We start from the raw sequence: 16,675 nt of genomic DNA, 5'->3' as shown, positions 1-16,675 counted from the left end.
GATTCTGTGAAAGTGCTGCACTCAATATGCCAGCAAATTTGGGAAACTCAGCAGTGGCCACAGGACTGGAAAAGGTTAATTTTCATTCCAATCCCAAAGAAAAGCAATGCCAAAGAATGCTCAAACTACCACACAATTGCACTCATCTCACACGCTAGCAAAGTAATGCTCAAAAGTCTACAAGCCAGGCTTCAGCAGTACATGAACCGTGAACTTCCAGATGTTCAAGCTGGATTTAGAAAAAGCAGAGGAACCAGAGATCAAATTGCCAACATCTGCTGGATCAAAAAAGCAAGAGCGTTCTAGAAAAATATCTACTTTTGCTTTATTGACTATGCCAAAGCCTTTGACTGTGTGGATCACAACAAACTGTGGAAAATTCTTCAAGAGATGGGACTACCAGACCACGTGACCTGCCTCCTGAGAAATCTGTATGCAGGTCAAGAAGCAACAGTTAGAACTGGACATGGAACAACAGACTGGTTCCAAACCAGGAAAGGAGTACATCAAGGCTGTATATTGTCACCCTGCTTATTTAACTTATATGCAGAATACATCATGAAAAATGCCGGGCTGGATGAAGCACAAGCTGGAATCAAGATTGCTGGGAGAAATATCAATAACCTCAGATATGCAGATGACACCACCCTTTTGGCAGAAAGTGAAGAGGAACTAAAGAGCCTCTTGATGATAGTGAAAGAGGAGAGTGAAAAAGTTGGTTTAAAACTCAGCATTCAGAAAAGTAAGATCATGGCATCTGGTCCCATCACTTCATGGCAAATAGATGGGAAACAGTGAAAGACTTTATTTTTGGGGGGCTCCAAAATCATTGCAAATGGTGACTGCAGCCATGAAATTAAAAGACATTTGCTCCTTGGGAGAAAAGCTATGACCAACCTAGACAGCATATTTAAAAGCAGAGACATTACTTTGCCAACAAAGGTCTGTCTAGTCAAAGCTATGGTTTTTATAGTAGTCATGTACAGATGGGAGAGTTGGACTATAAAGAAAGCTGAGTGCAGAAGAATTGATGCTTTTGAACTGTGGTGTTGGAGAAGACTCTTGAGAGTCCCTTGGACTACAAGGAGATCAAACCAATTAATCGTAAAGGAAATCAGTACTGAATTTCATTGGAATGACTGTTGCTGAAGCTGAACTTCCAATACTTTAGTCACCTGATGTGAAGAGCTGACTCATTTGAAAAGACCCTGATGCTGGGAAAGATTGATGGCAGGAGAAGGGGACAACAGAGTATGAGATTGTTGGATGGCATCACCGACTCAATGGACATGAGTTTGAACAAGCTCTGAGAGTTGGTGAAGGACAGGGAAGCCTGGCATGCTGCAGTCCATGGGGTCGCAAAGAGTCGGACACAACTGAGGGATTGAACTGAACTGATACCTCAATAAAGTTGAAAAAAAGGGCTTCCCAGGTAGCAGTAGTGGTAAACAACCTGCCTGCCAATGCAGGAGACATAAGCGATGTGGGTTTGATCCCTGGGTCAGGAAGATCCCCTGGAGGAGGGCATGGCAACTCACTTTAGTATTCTGGCCTGGAGAATCCCATGGACAGAGGAGCCTGGTGGACTACAGTCCATAGAATTGCACAGAGTCAGACACAACTGAAGCGACTTAGCACTTAAAGATGAAAAAAAAAAAAAAAAAAAAAGACCTGCTTGATAATACCAAAAAGAAAAAGTCAAGTATTTGGGGGTGACAAACTGGGAATGGGGAGTGGCATCTAGAAGTCAGGGCAAGCTTCCCCAGAGCAGGTGGCATCTGAGTCAAATTTCGAAAGATGAGTATCCAGCTGGGGCAGAGGCATTCCAGGAAAAAGGACTTGCACAGGCTGAGGTGTGAAACAGCTTAGCTTTGGGAGAACCTGCAGAGCCTGTAACTGAGTCATGGGATTTGACCAGAATTGAATTAGAAGAGGATGCAAAAGTCAAATGGTGAAGATTTTTGAATACAAGATTAACTCTGAATACTGCTTCAAATTTTCAGAACATCTCTGCTGTATAACACAGGGAGCTTATCTCAGTGCTCTGTGATGACCTAGAGGTGGGGGAATGGGGGGCGGGGTGGTGTGGGAGGGAGGCTCAAGAAGGAAAGGATATATATATGCTTATAGCTGAATCACTTGTTGTACAGCAGAAACTAACATAACATTGTAAAGCAATTATCCTCCAATTAAAAATTTAAAAACACTTTCACAGGTTCTGGGTGCTAGGGACTGTATATTAAAAAGCAGAGACATTACTTTGCCAACAAAGATCCGGATAGTCAAAGGCATGGTTTTTCCAGTAGTTATGTATGGATGCGAGAGTTGGACCATAAAGAAGACTGAGTACCAAAGAACTGATGCTTTTCAACTGTGGTGTTGGGGAAGACTCTTGAGAGTCCCTTGGACTGCAAGGAGATCAAACCAGTCAATCCTAAAGGAAATCAACCCTGAATATTCATTGGAAGGACTGATGCTGAAGCTGAAACTCCAATATTTTGGCCACCTAATGGGAAGAGCTGACTCATTGGAAAAGACCCTGATGCCAGGAAAGACTCAAGGCGGGAGGAGAAGGGGAGGACAGATAATGAGATGGTTGGATGGCATCACCGACTTGATGGACATGAGTTTGAGCAAGCTCCGGGAGTTGGTGAAGAACAGGGAAGCCTCGTGTGCTGCAGTCCATGGGGTCGCAAACAGTCAGACACAACTGAGTGACTGAAGTGAACTGACAGCTGATTCATGTTGTTGTATAGCAGAAACTAACACAACATTGTAAAGCAATTATCCTCCAATTAAAAAATTAAAAAAAAATGTGTTTATAGGTTCTGGATGCTAGGGAGCCGCAGGATTCTGACCAAGAGAGAGGCACAAATTTGTTCTATAGAAGGATCTCTCTCTGTGGCTGGTGTGGAGGATGGATTGGAAAGGGAGAGACTGGACAGGAGTCCTGGGAGGAGGCTGGGGTGGTCCAGTCGGGGATGCAGAGGCGCAGCCAGGGTAGGGCCAGAGCGATGGGAAGGAGGGGCTAGACCCACAGTCTTTGTAGGGGAGAGAAAGTTGATGTGTGCCAGAGGGTGAGGAGACAGATGCCAACCCTCCCTCCCTGCAGGGGTCCTTGGAGTTTCCCCTCTCTCCACTCCTTCCAGGGGCTGATCCAGCCTGACCAGATGCCTGATTGACCTAAAAACAGTACTGAGGTCACTTACACGAAGATCCGATCTTGAAGGATCTGGACATTATCTGTTTTGGTCACAAGCCAAGTCTCATAGGTAGATGTGGTTACTGCATGGATCTAGTCATTACCAGAGCTGATCATTACCCAAGGCTGGAGGTTACCTGCTGCCATGCGGACTCGCTTCACTTGCTTTGAGTCATTCTGTCCTCTCCCAGGGTCTTTCCTGAAGCCTATGTCTCTGCGTAGTCTGAGCTGGTGGGCTGATTGCAGAGGTTGGAAGAGAATCTGACACCCAGGCTATTGCAGCCTTTCCCCCACCATATCCTGTCTGGCCCCTGGGGTGGGCCAAAAAAGTCAAACATGCCCCAGTCCCACAACTTCCTTCAGAGCCTGACTGTTCTGTGCTATGTTTGGGTTATAACACCCTTTCCCAAATGGATCATACCTATCTCCAACTCTCCCCCTCCCCATCTCTCTCAGTCTTTTCATCTCTCTTTGAGTCTCTACAAATAGTTTTTCTCTTTTTAAGTATGGGCCTCAGATGCACATGATTGAGCATCCTTAACAGCATCCTTGGCTCATGACACAATCTCAATAATGGTCCGTGCACAGCTCTATGTATATAAAACAATACACTATAAAACATAACATAATACAATATATGTGCTTGTGAACCACTGTCCATGCCCCTAGAACTAGAACAGAAGCAAAACCTGACATCCACTTCTGTGTCCCACCCCATCCAAGGTCATTAATATTCTGAATTTTGAGTTAATCCTTCTCTAATTTCTTTGGTTTTATTACATGCATGAATGCCTAAACAATTTGTTTTTTCTTGTTTACTATTTTAAAAGGCATACTATACATAATGCTCTCTTTAAAAAAACTCAGTGCCACGTTGAATGAGAATTCATCTGTGTTGTGTGTAGTTGTGATTCATTCATTTTGAGGGCTGTGTGTGACTATCCCACAGCTTATTTATTTGTTCCTTCTCTCATCAATAGATAATTGGATTGTTTTCAGGTTTTCCACTCTTTTGAACAGTGCTGCTATGAATGAGTTGCTGTTTAGTTGCTAAGTCGAGTCTGATTCTTTGCAACCCCATGAACTGTAGCCTGTCAAGGCTCCTCTGCCCATGGGATTTCCCAGGCAAGAATAAGGAAGTGGGTTGCCATTTCCTCCTCCAGGGGATCTTCCTGACCCAGAAATTGAACCCTCATCTCCTTCATCGGCAGGCAGATTCTTTACCACTGAGCCAGCTGGGAAGCCTGCTGCTATGGATATTTGAGTACATTTCTCTTAATGCTCCTCAAAATGTGTTGGCATCGCCTGGAAACTTGTCAGAAATGTGGGCTCTCTAGCTTTGCCCTCAGTCAGTTCAGTCGCTCAGTCGTGTCTGACTCTTTGTCACCCCATGAACGCCAGGGCCTGCAGCACGCCAGGCCTCCCTGTCCATCACCAACTCCTGGAGCTTGCTCAAACTCATGTCCATTGAGTCGGTGATGCCATCCAACCATCTCATCCTCTGTCATCCCCTTCTCCTCTGGCCTTCAATCTTTCCCAGCATCAGGGTCTTTTCCAATGAGTCAGTTCTTTGCAACAGGTGGCCAAGGTACTGGAGCTCCAGCTTCAGCATCAGTCCTTCTAATGAATATTCAGGACTGGTTTCCTTTAGGATTGACTGGTTTGATCTTGCAGTCCAGGGGACTCTCAAGAGTCTTCTCTAACACCACAGTTCAAAAGCATTAATTCTTCAGTGCTCAGTCGAATCAGAACCTGCCTTTGAGCAAGATTGCTGGGGGATTCCTGTACACATTAAGGTTTGAGAAGCACTGGCCCAGGCTTCGTGTGCAGGGTTCACTTGGGTGCGTGTATCCAGGAGCAGATTTGCTGGGTCACACTGATGTTGCAGTACAGAGGGCCACACTGATATGCATTCTCACCCACACTTGGTGTTGTCAGACTTTCTCATTTTTCCCAGTCTAATAGATGTGAAGTGGCAGCTCAACACGGTCTCGACTTATCTGTCCCTCATGACTAATGAGATCAGGCACCTTCCTTATATTTACCAGCCATGATTTCCTTCTGTGAAATGCCCTGTTGGTGATTTTTGCTCTTCGGGCTCACTTCCTGGACAGGGAAGCCTGGCATGCTGCAGTCTATGGGGTTGCAAAGAATCAGACACGACTGAACCACTGAACTGAACTGGGCTCACTCAGCTCTACCCCCGCCTTTGCACTTGCTGTTCTCTCAGCCTGAAACCCCTCCCCGCTTCACTACCCAGTGTCAGTTCTTCCCAGGAAGCCCTCCCTGACTGCTGCTGGGGTTAACAGCCTCTTCAGCCCCACTGGCAGGAAAACTTGGTGTCACTGTCCCTTTGTTTCATCTCCGAAAGACTCTTCCTCACCAAAGAGATTGCAAACCTTGTGTCTTGGCCCCTACAGGGTTTTGATTTATTTTTTCAATTTAGTTCCATAATTTAAAATTCAGAAAATTTTGTATTTTCAAAAATCTGAATTGCTGATTTCTCCTCGAAAAATGAGATGTCACCCCACTGGGTCGCCCTTCCTCCAGAGCAACAATCAGTTGGCCCTGAGCAGGGGCTGCCCCTACCAGACCATGCGTCACAGCTCCCCCACCTCCACACTCACAGCCTGTTCAGTGACCTGTGTGGGCTCCATGGACACTTGTTTGTGATGTTGCCTAAAGCACACCCGTTGTTTATTCCTCTAAATCTCTCCCATCCTTTCCCTCCTCCCAGTAACTCTGTCCCTGTCCCCTGAACTGTGACACCAGCCTCCCCCACCTTCTTTACTAGTCTTGCCCTCTCCAGTCCATTGACCATGTCACAACCCCAATTAAGAACCAGCCATGGCTCCCCATTACCTTTCCAGACATCTCCTGACTTTCCCGGGGCGGGGGGGAAGCATTATTACATTATGAATATTTCACGTTCCCAAAAAAGTCTTGAGAACAGCATAATAAACACCCATGTACCTGCCATCCAGCTTAAGAAATAAACCATTTCAAGTATATTTGAAGCCCTTATTACATTCCCTTCCCTTTCTCCCTCTGGGTCATTGCTCTCTTGAATTTTCTATTTATCACTGCAAGGCATGTTTTTACGTTAACACACTTGTATTATGTATGCATGTGTCCCTAAACAATATATAGTATTGTGTTGCAGGTTTTCAAACTTTATATATCCAGCATCAAATTGTCTCCCATCTGCAATTTGCTTTTTTCATCTAATGATATATATTTTTTATTTCTTTCCTTGTACTGAAGTATAAAACTCATACAAAAGGTACACGAATCATAACTGTACAACTCTGAATCTTCATGAACTGAATCAACAGTGTAGGTCTTTTTTTTTTTTTTTAAGAAAGTCTTGCTATATTTTACTACATTAAAAATATAAGCAGCGTCAAAAGACAAATAATTGACATGGGAAAAACATTTGAAACTCATATCAGAGGCAAAAGGTCCATCTCCCTCATATAAAAAGACCAACTAGATATCAAACAGAAATAAAACAGTGTTTGTTTGTTTGAGATTCATCTTCACAGAGGCATGTGGTTTGGATTCGCCTGTTTTGAAGATCGTGGCATGGAGAATTTTCCATTGCCTGAATTCATCACTGTTTATCCTGTCTCTGCTTGATGGATAGCTAGGCTGTGTCCAGCTTTCCACTCTTACTCACTGATGCTGCTATGAACATCCTTGTAAGAATCTTCTGGGGACCCCTGTGTGAGGCGTTCTCCAGGGCAAATCCTGCTCATCTTTGACTTGACTGTATGTTGCCAGGTCACTGTCCAGCTCTTGGCTCTTGCTAGCTCCCAGCTCGGATAAGAAGGTCTTCCTATCTGCTCCAGGCGGTCCATTCTCTGTGGTCCTATTGACACTCTGCTAAAACATAACCACCTCTTTGCCTGCTACACACTCTCCTCCTCACCCACCACCTGAACTCCAAACTCACTTCTTCCATGCCCTGCTAAAGTTGCCTCCCCTGGGGAACATGACCTCATGGTGTCATCTCCTCTGAGTGACATCCTCTCATCACACTGTCAGAGCCCATAAAGACAGAGACTAAGCTAGAGCAGACAGTGGGAATGATAAAGGGGGGCACACAGATGGGCTGAGAGGGAGTGTGAGAAACTGGGATATACAATTAATGGCTTAGGGCTTTGATGGATGAATAGGAGTTTGTCAGGGAGAGACGGTGGGAAGGCCTTGCAGGCTCAGGGAAAGGCAGAGAAGTACTGGAACAGACGTTTCTGAGATGAGGATGTGGGCAGCGTGGGTGGGTGATGAATGAAGCTGGGAAAAGCTGTGAGGAGCCTTGAATGCCATCCTTTAACACTATTTTGACTCTGTTTGCATTCAACTGGCATTCTGGGGAGATGTTGGAGCCAGAGAGAGCAAGCACATTCATTTGACACTTACTGAATGCCAGGCACTAGCAAGGAGCTTACATCCATTATCTCTTTGCTTCCTCCATCCCGGCTGGGGATACTATACTGGTATTGTCCCCATTTCACAGGTGGAGAAACTGGAGCTCAGACAAGGCAGTCACTCCTTTCTGATCGCAGAGCAGAGCCTCAGGAGAGGTAGGACGGATACTCTCTGCCCGGTACATCAGACTTCAGGGATGGTTTTTAACCCCCATGCTGCCATAGGCAAGAAGACACCAGGGGGAGGTTTCTGCAGGAAACGGGTCACCAGAAGGGGGCAATGTTCTCAGCAGCAGGAGCCTTAAGTTCGAATCCCAAGGGCCTCCAGACTAGCACGGTACGAACCGGGCCAATCTCGTCCCGTGTGGGCCTCCGTTTCCCGTCTCCACGGGGCCGACGCTCGGCAACCTAGGATCTCGCTGACCCACTCTGGAGCCTGGATTTCAGGTTCCCGCGCTACCGCAGCCCTCGCTGTGTGACCTTGTGCCAGTAGCCTGCACTCTCTGGGCGGCCAACCGGGGATCTCTAAGCTCCCTTCCGGCTCGCGACCGAGCGTCGCCGGCCGCGGAGACCCTCCCCCTCCCCGTGGCGTTGCGGGGCGTGGGTGGGGGCGGGCGTTGGAAACGGCGCCCGGGACCCCCAGCCCCGCGCCGGCGGCCGGATCCGCGCCTGGTTTTGGGCGCAGCCGCGCGGCCCCCTCCCCCGCGCGCATCTCCCCGCCCCCCGCCCCCTCCCCGCCGCTCTCGGGGAGCCGGGGCCGCGCGGCTCCTCCTCCCGCAGCCGCATCTGGGGCGCCGCGCCGGCCGGAGGAGAGGCATGGGGTGCCCGCGGGCCGGGCCCGGGGCCGGGGCCTAGGCGGGCGGACCTGCGAGCGGACCCGAGCGGCGGCGGCGGCGCAGCGCAGCGGCCGAGCGGGCCAGAGGCGGCCGGGGCGCCGGGCGCAGGTGAGGGCGCGGGGGTGGTGCGCGGTAGTGCGGAGGACCCCCTTTCCGGGGCAACGCGCCCCGTCCCTCGGCAAGACCCCCAAATCCGAGTCTCCTCTCGGACAGACCTCCGCGAACCGAGGGGCGGCGCTGGCGCAGAAAAGCCCCCTCCCCCTGCCAGTTCCGTCTTCTGAGCCCCGGATCCGAGGGGGCGGTTCTGCGGCTGGGAAGCCCCCCTTCTCTGGGTGGGATCCCCAATCTAGGTCTCCCCCCGCCCGACCCTCGAGCCGCGGGGGCGGGGGAGGCGGGGGCGCTGGGGCCCGGAACCCCCATCCAGGGCCGGGCCCCCATTCTAGCTGTGTTTCCCGCGGACTCCCCGTTGTCAACGGGTTACCAAAGCTGAGAAGTCCCTCCTCCGGCCCGACCCTCTATCCGCAGGGCGGCCAGGGGGTCAGGTAGACCCCTTCCCTGCCCACCAACCTTGGAGCCGAGGAGAACGAGGGCTCTGCCCAGTCGGCCGGCCCGGGCATTCCTCCATTCAGCCCGGCTCTCCGATCCCGCCTCGGTAGCCCCGGGGGCCTGTCTGACCGGGCACCCCTCCTTCCCCAGCTCTTTTCCGGGACCTGGCATCTGGGGAGGGGGCAAGGGCAACACACACACACCTCCCACCCCAGCGCTGCATAGCGCCCCCTCCCTGTTTGCGAACCCGGGAAGGGCCCGAGCTGACCCGGGCAGCCGGACGGGGATGGGGGGGGGGGGCACTCACATGGCTACGGGAGGCCCCCACGTGCGGTGCCCCGCGGTGAAAGGGCTTCGCGTTCAGAGAGGGTGGCAGGTGGACCAGGTGGCCAGTGAGGCCAGCTGAGTCCAGATGTGCCAGGGCTGCTGGGAAGGGGACCTGCGTTCCTGGACATGTGATGGCCCCTGGCCTCTTTGGACCGAGCCCTCTTGTCTCCGATCCCCCTCCATCCTTCAGTTCCTCTGTCCCTTCATCCCTCTCCCTTCTCCCTTCTTCCTCCGCGCTGCCTGTGTTGCAGAGGTGCTGCCAGAGACTGACTGTTGATGTGGTGGGGAAAAATGAAACAGGGGAAGGGGTTATGGGTTGGGGAAGGCCAGTTGTGGGGGTTGAGGGGGGAGGGGGGAGGTGGAGGAGGTGCCCCCAGGATGGCAAGCCTCAAGCTTGGAGGGCCGGGCTAATGGGGGAAAGGTTCCTGCACCCCCACCTGCCTGGAAGTGGAAATGACAGAGGGGGAGGGGGCTGCGGTCCCCACCTTCAAAGGAGGCCAGCCAGCCTGCCTTTAGTGGGTTGCACCTCCCCTGCCAGCCCAGTTCCCTGAGGTCCTGGCTCTCTCCACCACTGTGCCTCCGCGGGTGAAAGGGGGGCTGTATTTTTTGCCAGGCGGGAGGTGGTGAAGAGAGATTGTACAGGACTGTCTCAGAGAGTAGCTGTTGGAGGAGTCCAGTTTCTGTCCAACCCAGGGGACTGTGGGCTGCCGGGTGGCCTGCAGGGCCTGAGCCAGATTCCTGAGGGCAGCAGGACTGGGTGGGGCCGCAGAGCTGGTGGCCCGCTGGTCGCTGGAGTGCAGGGAGCCACTGCCAGGCCCCGGAGCCCGCTGCTGGCGGCCAGTCAGCGGCAGATGCTGGTTGTATTCCGAGCAGCTCCTGGAGACAGTGGCTGCGCACGTGGGGCAGGCGTGTGTGTTCGTGCCTGCACTGTGGCAGGGGTGCCCCAGGGCTCCTGGGTCCTCCTGGAGCTAGGAGACGGCAGCTGGACTTTGGCGAGAGTGCTTGTGTGTAGTGTCCAAGGCCCCCGCCCCTCTTTCATCCACTGGAGGCCAGGCTGGGCCTGTGAGAGGTGTTGGAGACTTGGGATGGCCTGATGTGGTCCCCACCCTCCAGGAGCCCCTGATTTGTCAGGGGAAGGTGGTCTGTGCTGAGCCCTGGAAACGGAGGACGAAGTCCAGACTGGAGAGGAAGCATGGAGTGGAGAGGGCCGAGGGATGGCTGTTCTGTGGGACCCAGGGCAGCACCCAGCTTGTGCCAGCCTTGTGATGGAGCTGCAGGTTTGAGGGCTGTGCCCTGAGTGCGAGGCTGCTTGGCAGCTTGGTTGGTATTTTTGAAGAGAAGGCTGTGCAGCTCTTGGAAACTAACGATAGACTGTGTACTTTGGAGCTTTCGGAAGACTCAGTGACGTACTGAACGCACCCCAGGCACCCACAGGCATCTCGTTAGGTTCTGGCTTCATAAATGCCAGTGTTTCTCCATGATGGGGAGGCTCTGAGGAATTATACTGGGCACTCTGTGTGACACAGGGCAGGTGGTCTCTACCCCAGCCCCCGTCCATGATTGATTGATCCATTCATTCATTCATTCATTCAAAACATTAAAAAATAGCATTATCTGATTACAGTGCATTTAAACACTTCCACTTGGGCTTCCCAGATAGCTCAGTGGTAAAGAATCTGCCTGCCAGTGCAGGAGACACAGAAGACACAGGTTCAATCCTTGGGTCAGAAAGATCCCCTGGAGAAGGGGACTGGCAACCCACTCCAGTATTCTTGCCTGGAAAATTCCATGGACAGAGGAGCCAGGCAGGCTATAGCCCATGGGGTTGAAACGAGTGGGATTCTATTGAGCACATGTGCACACAAACATGTTCACTCAAACATTCTGGAATGTGACTTCATAAAATCTTGAATGCAGATATTTTTAAAGTATACAGTAGGTACTCAATAATTGCCCACATCTCCCAGGATGAAGCCCAGACTCCTTCCCCAACTTGCTACTCCTCTAGCCACGTCTTGCACCACCTCCCCGCCTCCCTCTTTGGCTCCAGTCCCCTTGGCCTGCTTTCAGTTCCTGGAATAGGCCAGGTTTCCTCCAGCCTCAGGGCCTTAGCACATGCTTGTTGCTCTGAACCTCTGGACCCCCTTCCCCATTTGCCTACTTAACTACTACTCATCTTCCTTGGTCCCCAGGCCAGGTTGTATCTCTGTCACCACCTTTACACCCCATGGGCCCCTGCCTTCACTGTGCAAGTCACCGTTCCTTATCATTAGATGTCACTCCGTGTAGATGGTGTGGAGAGGGCCAGGGTTATGCCCGCCTCTTCATGCCATTCTCCTGGGGCTGAGGACAGATCTAGGCCATTCTCAGTCAAGGGCAGGGTGGTAGAGAGTGTTGGGACCCTTGGCCACTCCCAGTCACCACCTGGACCATCCCTGTGGGTTCCTGGCCTCCAAGTGGGTCTGCAAGCTTAGATTAGTCATTTGGCTGGGCTCTGTGGGAGTGACAGGCCTGAAGACTCTAAAATCCCAAGACAGGGATTTCCCTGGTGGTCCAGTGGTTAAGAATCCCCTTCCACTGCAGGGGGCATGGGTTCTATCCCTGGTTGGGGAAGATCCTGGATGCCACTCAGCATGGCCAAAAAAATAGAATGGTTAGTTCTTTAAAAAATAAAATCCCAATACATCTAGGGGCCCCTGGAAGCTCTACAAGAGGGTGAGGGGCCACACTTGGGCAAGACCCTACGTCTTCAGGGGTATGTCTGTGTGCCTGTCTTCAGGCATTTATTCCTGAATCAGTTCATCTCTTCCTGAATCAGCTTCATCTGCTCATATCGTCACTCATTTACTGGTTCATCCCATCTTCCTTTCACTAGGCCACCAGCTCCTTCACCTCTCCAGTTTCTAATCCTCCATTCTGTCTTTGGGCCCTCAGGGCTTCCCGAGACCTGCTGAGTGCCCAGCCTTGTGCCAGGCGTGGGGACTCGGAGTCCAGCCCACAGGGCCCTGCTCTGTAAACTCTGGTCATCCCACCAGGCGCCCCTCCATGATGGAGGCTGGGGCGGCCCCAGCTCTGGGAAGGGGCCCCTAGCGTGGACCTGTGAGAGTGCTTCCTGGAGGATGTCCACTGGATCTGTGGTGGATTTTGGAGGATTAAAGGGATTTGGGTCGATGCAGGATGGCAGGGAAGGGCACTATTGGCTGGGAGAATTGCATGGTTAGAGGCATCAAGGCAGCCAGCGCTGGGCGGGCTTGGGGGGTGGGGGCGGGGTAGGTGGGTGCAGCCTCCTGAAAAAGGTAGCCTCCTGAGCGGGCTGGCCATGGAGGTGGCCCTGGAGGTGGGCACTGTGCTGTCAGGGTGGGTGTCCAGCCGGTGCCAGGAGCCCCAGTGCTGCCTTGCTGTGTGCTCTTGGACCAGGCATGTCCCCTCTCTGCGCTGTCTTGGTAAAGTGAAAGGTGAGGCCTGGTGAACGCAGAGGGCCCTTGCATCTCTGCCCACAGTCTGAGTCTGTGATCCCGACAGCCTGGAGAGGGAGTCCTCCTGGGCCCTGCCTCTTCTCTGGGTGTGAGGAGGGGTTGGTGGCTTTGAGGGGCCGCGTGTGAGACTCTGCGCTTCCTTTTGAAGGATGACCCTGATGGTTACTGGAGTGTGGGGCCTGGCTTAGCTTGCGGGGGATGGGGGAGCCTTGCCATTCTAACTCTCACTGCAGCCTCTTTGAGAAAGACCTGCACTAGGAGGGGCTTCCTGTGTGGCACAAAGACAAACCCACTCCCCACTTCATCAGACTCTTGTGAGGGGAGCCCTTTAAGACTCCAGTGACTGGACTTCCTTTAGTTGTGGCCTTTGGTGGGGATGGGGTGCCTGTTCCGCTCTCACGCCCCCTCCAGAGTCTCTTGGTGGTTGCCCCAGGCCAGGACTGAGGCCTCTAGGGTGTGTGCAGTGCTCCACAGTTTGCAGAACACTTTTAATCCCCGCCTCCATCTTCCAGTCACCCCCAGGGAGGGATATGAATAAAAAGAGATACTGTCTCCTTTTGACAGATGAGGAAACTGAGGCTCAGAGCAGTTGGTTGGCTGCTGAAGGTCACTCAGAGGGTGGAGATAAACATACAACATGGACGTCTCCTGCCACTGTGCTCCCAGGCCCCCCCTTGCTCACCGATTGCACCTCATTTCCCAAACCGAGGAGTGGGGCCCAGATTCCTCTGTGCCGGTTTCGCAACGCCGCCTCCTCCCCGCCGAGCTGTCTGACGTGGCCTTTTCAAAAACCCAAAATGAATGGAAGCAAATTTTGTTTGGAGAATTTTGCTACACCCTTCACCAGGGCTGGCTGCAAAACCAGGCTTGGGGATCCCTGCTGATGTTGATGATGATAATAATAATAACAAGGGATCATGGATGAACACCCATTCATTCTGCAGAGCTCCTGTGACGGCATCCCAGGAGCCAAGCACAGGGCTGGGCCCTCTGCTGACTGAGCAGCGGCTCTGAGCACCATAAATCCTGCTTCTCCTCTCATCCCATCCCACCCTCTGATTACTCTCCCCATTTTACAGAGGAAGAAACTGAGGCACTGAGAGCTGTAGTAGGTGCTCCAAGGTCCCGCAGGTGGTGAAATGGTGGCACCAGGGTTTGAATCCACTAATCTCGGTTAGCGTTCAGATTCTAGTCTTAGCCCCGTGTACTGGAGATTCTAAAGTTACCATTTGATCAACAGAAGTGATGGGTGGGGGGCACGGAAAGTGGGGGTTAGGCAGAGGAATGGCATGTGGCAGACCCAGATCGTGGTGTGAGGGCACCTGGACACACACTGGAGGCGGAGCTCAGCCTGGCCTGCGAGCGACGTCAGAGTGCCCATGGATGTCACTGGTCACTCAGCAGCGCCTCGCCTCCCAGGCCCTGCCCGCGGCCCTGGAGGAAGCCTGCTGTTAGTGAGAGCTGGCTTCTCCCGGCTCCTGTGGTCGCCACTAGCATACACTTATGGCTTCTGGGAGGGGGGATGGGGATATGCGACAGGGGCTCTCACACACACCCCCACAGCCCCCAGGGCCCCGTCACAGGGGTGCAGACGCTCCCGAGAAGGTAGCAAAGCAAACCCAGCGTTTGTATTCCTCTCTTTAGCGTAAGGCCTGTGCAGGTAATCCATCTCCCAGAGTTTGCTTCAAAAATGGCTCAAGCGACATTTGGTACACAAGAGGGTCATCGATAGAAAACACACGGTGTGAGCAGGTTCTGTCTTTGACAGTGTAGAAACGAGGCCAGCATCCCGGCTTATACACGGAACACAAGACCCCTTATTGAGCACCTGCTGTGTACCTAGCACTGTGCTGTGATCCGTGACATGGGCTCAGGATCCCACCCCAAAGAGGTATTTGTGATCATGCAGGTGGGGTCTCTGCAGTCCCAGGTGCTGGATCTAGGGGGTGAGAACTGGGCCTCTGGTTCCGATGTGTTTCTTTCTTCAGTGACAGCTGAGCCTGTGGTGACAGAGGTGACTCCAGGAGGCTTTTTCTTTGCAGCTGCTAGGGGACAGGGACTGGGGATGAGAACGGTGAGCTGCCTTGCTGCTGTGTGTTGCTGACTGAGTTGCAGCACCTCTCTGAGCCTCACGGTCTCCATCCGTTTGTGGGATGCTGGGGGTTAAGTCTCTGAGGTTCTCCCAACTCAGCCCTCTGTGACTCGAGGGGTAAACCCAGCTGGGAGGTGTCAGGGAGCCCTCACTGTGCTCACTCCTGCCCCCCCACACCTGCCTTCCCCCTGCCCCCAGCCCCTGCCAGAGGGAGGGAACCTTCCTTTCCGCCCACTGTGGGCTGACTGCGCGCAGTGACGCAGCAGCCACAGAGGGCTCTGGAGCACAGCTTGGAAACGGGGATCCGGGTTTGCTAAAGACACGGGGAAAAAGGGTTCTTCCCACCACCCCCAGCTGCCTGCCTGCCTGCCTGCCTCCCTCCCCCGGCTGCCGCCAAGCCCTGGCACCTGCTTGGCTCTGCCAGATCCACTTCAGGGTGGGAGGTTCAGGGCTGGAGTTTCAGCCAAACAGAGCCCAAGTTCACCTCTCTGCAGGCTGGGGTCTTGCTGTGTGACCCTGGCTTGGTTGCCTGCCTTTTCTGGGCCAGGCTTTGGGGTTCCGAGTGAGGCTAAGCAGGCAGCTTTGCCGGGATGGTTCTGAGGGGGGTTGTCTTGGCCGGACACCGTCTGCTGTTGGGGGTGACAGGGCCCTCTGCCGCCTGTGTTCATGTGAGCACCCCGCCGTGGAGCGGGCGAGGTGCCGTGCTCATCCGCATTTGACCTCTGAGGAAACTGTGGCCGTAGAGCCGGTGGGCATTAGAGTGGGGATTTGAAGCCAGGTCTGTGTGACTCGGGCATCCAGGCAGGAGGCCGGCCTGGGTCTCAGCTTCTCCATCTGTGCAGTAGGAGCGGGATGGGGTCAGAGGGGTGGGGGCTGCCCTGGTCCACACCGGGCAGGTCCACGTGGTAGACCTTTCCGAGGCTGCTCACCAATCTCTGGTCCTCGGTCCTCGAAGCCGAGGTGTGATAACAGGGAAGAGGTGTCAGCAGCTCACGCCACTCCTCCAGTTAGGGGGGCGACCTGCCACCTTTGGGGTGTGAGAAATTCCTGGAGGACGGGAAGAGTGCAGAGCCTTCCAGGGACAGTGTGGGCTGGCTGGCTCTGGGGAGCCTGACGGTCTCTGCGAGCCATGAGGCCGGGTCCACCTCTGCCGGTCCATGGGTCTGCCTCTCATCTCTCTGGTTCATCAGGGGACTTGGGGAGAGTGTGGGCGTGGACAGAGAGGAAGGGCTGCGCTCAGTGCCCTTCCCATCCCGGTGTGGGATACGTGTATGGGGTGTGTGTGTTTGGTGCATGTGGGGAGTTGTGATGTTTGCCTCTGTTAAGGTCAGGCCTTTTGTATATTGTTAGATCCTCCTAGCACTGCGAGGTAGATATTGTCACTCCTCGGGACCTCGCTTCCCTTCCTCCCTTTCTCCTTCTAAGTGTGCATTCAACAGACATATGGTAAATGCCTGCTCTGTGCCCACAGTGGAAGTGTCAGCCGCTCAGTTGTTTCCGACTCTGCGACCCCAAGGACTGTAGCCCGCCAGGCTCCTCTGTCCATTGGGATTCTGCAGGCAAGAATACTGGAGTGGGTTGCCATTCCCTTCTCCAGGGGATCTTCCCGACCCAGGGATCAAACCTGGGTCTCCCGCATTGCGGGCAGGTTCTTTACCGTCTAAGCCACAGGGAAGCTCATATGCTCAGAGTGGGTGCTGGGGGGTACATCAGTGAGCCGAGCCCCTGGCCATCCTGTGGGGACCACGATCCTCATGGGAGGGCAG

At 53.2% G+C, this 16,675-nt stretch overlaps 1 protein-coding gene across 5 annotated transcripts in view; it reads left to right on the top strand.

Annotated features, from left to right (window-relative positions):
- Positions 1–8,548: 8,548 nt before the first annotated feature.
- Positions 8,549–16,675, top strand: part of DLGAP4 (DLG associated protein 4) — a 201,853-nt gene continuing 193,726 nt past the window's right edge. For 2 of the 5 annotated variants that reach the window (XM_027558628.1, XM_027558629.1), the window contains exon 1: positions 8,549–8,576. The gene's annotated coding sequence lies outside the window, so the exon portion shown is untranslated. The remainder of the gene's footprint in view (positions 8,577–16,675) is intronic. The other 3 variants (XM_027558627.1, XM_027558625.1, XM_027558626.1) reach the window with 2 other exon arrangements.

Source organism: Bos indicus x Bos taurus, chromosome 13 (genome assembly GCF_003369695.1).
Source record: "Bos indicus x Bos taurus breed Angus x Brahman F1 hybrid chromosome 13, Bos_hybrid_MaternalHap_v2.0, whole genome shotgun sequence".
Classification (NCBI taxonomy): domain Eukaryota; kingdom Metazoa; phylum Chordata; class Mammalia; order Artiodactyla; family Bovidae; genus Bos; species Bos indicus x Bos taurus.
The sequence above is the reverse complement of the archived record's forward strand: the minus strand, read 5'-3'. Positions and strand labels throughout refer to the sequence as shown.